This window comes from Triticum aestivum, chromosome 4A, assembly GCF_018294505.1.
Source record: "Triticum aestivum cultivar Chinese Spring chromosome 4A, IWGSC CS RefSeq v2.1, whole genome shotgun sequence".
Lineage (NCBI taxonomy): Eukaryota > Viridiplantae > Streptophyta > Magnoliopsida > Poales > Poaceae > Triticum > Triticum aestivum.
In genome coordinates, this window is record NC_057803.1 from 138,276,039 (window position 1) to 138,280,130 (window position 4,092).

Sequence of the window (4,092 nt, forward strand, 5' to 3'; positions counted from 1 at the left end):
TTAGCTAGATGGCTTCTTCTCTCTCTTTGGATCTCAATACAAAGTTCTCCTCGATCTTCTTGGAGATCTATTCGATGTAACTCTTCTTTTTGTGGTGTGTTTGTTGAGATCCAATGAATTGTGGGTTTATGATCCAGATTATCTATGAACAATATTTGATTCTCCTCTGAATTCTTTTATGTCCGATTGGTTTATCTTTGCCAGTTTCTTCGAATTATCAGTTTGGTTTGGCCTACTAGATTCATATTTCTTGCAATGGGAGAAGTGCTTAGTTTTGGGTTCAATCTTGCGGTGCTCGATCCTAGTGACAGAAAGGGAACCGACACATATTGTATTGTTGCCATCGAGGATAAAAAGATGGGGTTTATATCATATTGCACGAGTTTATCCCTCTACATCATGTCATCTTCCTTAAAGCATTACTCTGTTCTTAGGAACTTAATACTCTAGATGCATGCTGGATAGCGGTCGATGTGTGGAGTAATAGTAGTAGATGCAAAATCGTTTCGGTCTACTTGTCGCAGACATGATGCCTATATACATGATCATATCTAGATATTCTCATAACTATGCTCAATTATATCAATTGCTCGACAGTAATTCGTTTACCACCGTAATACTTATGCTCTTGAGAGAAGCCACTAGTGAAACCTATGGCCCCCGGGTCTATCTTCCATCATATTAATCTTCCAACACTTAGTTATTTCCTTTGCCATTTATTTTACTTTGCATCTTTATTTCTCTTTATCATAAAAATACCAAAAATATTATCTTATCATATCTATCAGATCTCACTCTCGTAAGTGACCATGAAGGGCTTGATAACCCATTTACCGCGTTGGTTGCGAGGTTCTTATTTGTTTGTGTAGGTGCGTGGGACTTGAGCGTGATCTCCTACTGGATTGATACCTTGGTTCTCAAAAACTGAGGGAAATACTTACGCTACTTTGTTGCATCACCCTTTCCTCTTCAAGGGAAAACCAACGTGGTGCTCAAGAGGTAGCAACTGGGCATCCCAGTTACCATCCATTTTCTCGTGAATGAGGAGAGGAGTCCAGTCCTCTTGAGAATAACCCACCTAGCATGGAAGATATAGACAACCCTAGTTGATACATGAGCTATTCGAGCATACAAAACAAAATTTCATTTGAAGGTTTAGAGTTTGGCACATACAAATTTACTTGGAACGGCAGGTAGATACCGCATATAGGAAGGTATGGTGGACTCATATGGAATAACTTTTCGGGTTTATGAAAGTGGATGCATAAGAAGTCTTCCCTCTTAGTACAAGTGAATGCTAGATAGAGACTGTGAAGCGACCATCTAGAGAGTGACAACAGTCATGAACATGCATTAAAATTAATCAACACTGAGTGCAAGCATGAATAGGATGTAATTCACCATGAACATAAATATCATGGAGGCTATGTTGATTTTGTTTCAACTACATGTGTGAACATGTGCCAAGTCAAGCCACTCGAATCGTTCAAAGGAGGATACCACCCTGTCATACCACATCACAACCATTTTAATAGCATGTTGGCACGCAAGGTAAACCATTATAAACTCCTAGCTAATTGAGCATGTCATGAGCAACTATAATCTCTAATTGTCATTGCAAACATGTTTCATTCATAATAGGCTGAATCAAGAATGATGAACTAATCATATTTACAAAAACAAGATAGGTCGAGTTCATACCAGCTTCTCTCATCTCAATCAGTCCATCATATATCGTCATTATTGCCTTTCACTTGCACGACCGAACGGTGTGGATAATAATAATAGTGCACGTGCATTGGACTAAGCTGGAATCTGCAAGCATTTAATACAAGGGAGAAGACAAGGTAATATGGGCTCTTTGTTAGATCAACAATAATGCATATGAGAGCCAATCAACATTTTCATCATGTTCTTCTCCTCTCGACCCCCAAAGAAAAGAAAGGAAATAAAACTATTTACACGGGAAAGCTCCCAACAAGCAAAAGAAGAACGAGAAATATTTTTGGTTTTTCTTTTAATTATTACTACTACAAGCATGGAAAGTAAACTAGCTAAAACCTGCAACTATTTTTTTTTGGTTTTTCTTAAAGTTTTTCAAACACACAAGAAGGCCTAGAAAAGAAAATAAACTAGCATTGATAGTACAATGAAAAAGTATGAGCACCGACAACTGGCATGAGTGTGTGAACATGAATGTAATGTCGGTGAGAAATACGTACCCCCCAAGCTTAGGCTTTTGGCCTAAGTTGGTCTAGGGCCATGGTTGGCCTGGTGGATATCCAAAGTTGTAGCTGGGGTTGTACTGAGATGCAGCAGCTACTGCCTGACGAGCTGCAGCTTGGAGGCGAGCTACCTCCATCCTCCTCTCGTACTCGTTCGCCTCCTCCCTGGTTATAACATATCTCCTTTTTTCCTGAAAGTCAAAGAATGTAGGAGCAGGGAGAGCAACATGGACGGTGCGCCGTCTGTCAAAGATTAGTCAGTACTGGAGGAGCTGATCGTTCCTCTCAAGTAACTGGTGGCGAACCATAGCATCATAATCTAGGTAAGCGGGAGGCAACTCAATATAATTTCCATGTATGGGTATATCAAGATAGTTAGCTACACGAGTTGCATAAATTCCACCAAACAAATCTCCACTTATACTATTGTGATGCAACCCACGTGCAACAATAGCCCCCAAGTTATACTGTTTATCACCTAATACCGCACTCTTGAGGACACTAAAATCTGGAGCGCACATGTGACAAGCCTCATCTTTACCGTTAATGCATCTACCAATGAAGAGAGCAAAATAATGTATGGATGGGAAATGAATGCTCTCTATGATAGCTTGTGTGATTTCCCTAGATTCCCCCACAATAATACCAGCAAGAAAGTCTTTATATGTAGATTTTTGAGGTTCACTAACATTGCCCCAGTGCAGGAGTTTACAAGCACTATTAAAATCTTATAGGTCCATGGTGTATGATTTATCATAAAGATCAAATAAAATAGTGTGGGAATTGCGCGAGGATGTAAATTTAAACCTTCTCACAAAGGAATCAGTTAGATAGTAGTATTGCCGGCACTTATCTGACACGAAGCCCTCAAGATCAGCGTTACGCACATACGCATCAAATTCATCCTTGATGCCTGCCTGGACCATGAACTCCTCTGACGGCCATTCACAAGGCTGCACTTGAGCTTCCCTTGGTGGTTCATCGTTCGACTCACGTATCGCGAGCCTCGGTCCTTGCTTCCTTGAAGAACCACCTTGGTACATTTTCCTAAACATTTTTCCTCCTCTGAAAAATTTCTGAAATTTTTAGTGACTCGAAATAAAAATGAACCAAACTCAACAAGATTGATAGCAACTACTCCTACAAGTGCCTAGAGGCCATATCATGCATTAAAACTACTTTTGACCACATAAATTTGACATGCAAGCTCAAGAATAGGGTCACCTAAGCAGCAAAAATTTGCAACAAATAAAGCACTAGAACAAAAACTAATTGGACCATTGGGGGAGTCACATACCGAAGAACAATTCCCCAAAGCAGTTTTATGAATAGAGCTTTGAGCTAGGAGATCGAAAATGGCAGCAATATGAGCTAGAACTCGGGTTTGAGCTGGTGGAGGATTTTTTCTCGAGGAAGACGAAGTGTGTGGGTGAAAGAATAAGTGGAGTGGGCCCACATGGGGTCCACGAGGCACAGGGGCGCGCCCTGGACCCTCGTGGCCAGGTGGTGTGGCCCCCTGGTGTGTTCTCAGTGCCAAATATTCTTAAATATTCTAAAAAAATCATCTAAGATTTTCAGGACATTTGGAGAACTTTTATTTTCAGGGTATTTTCTATTGCAAGGGTAATTCAGAAAACAGACAGAAAATACTATTTTTGCTTTATTTAATCTAAATAACAGAAAGTAAAAAGTGGATACAGAGAGTTGTGCTTTCTAACTTCATCCATCTCATTCTCATCAAAAGGAATCCACTAACAAGGTTGATCAAGTCTTGTTAACGAACTCTTTTCGAATAACATGAAACTGGAGAATTTTCGAATAACACTAAGTTACCTCAACGGGGATATGCATGTCCTCAACAATATGA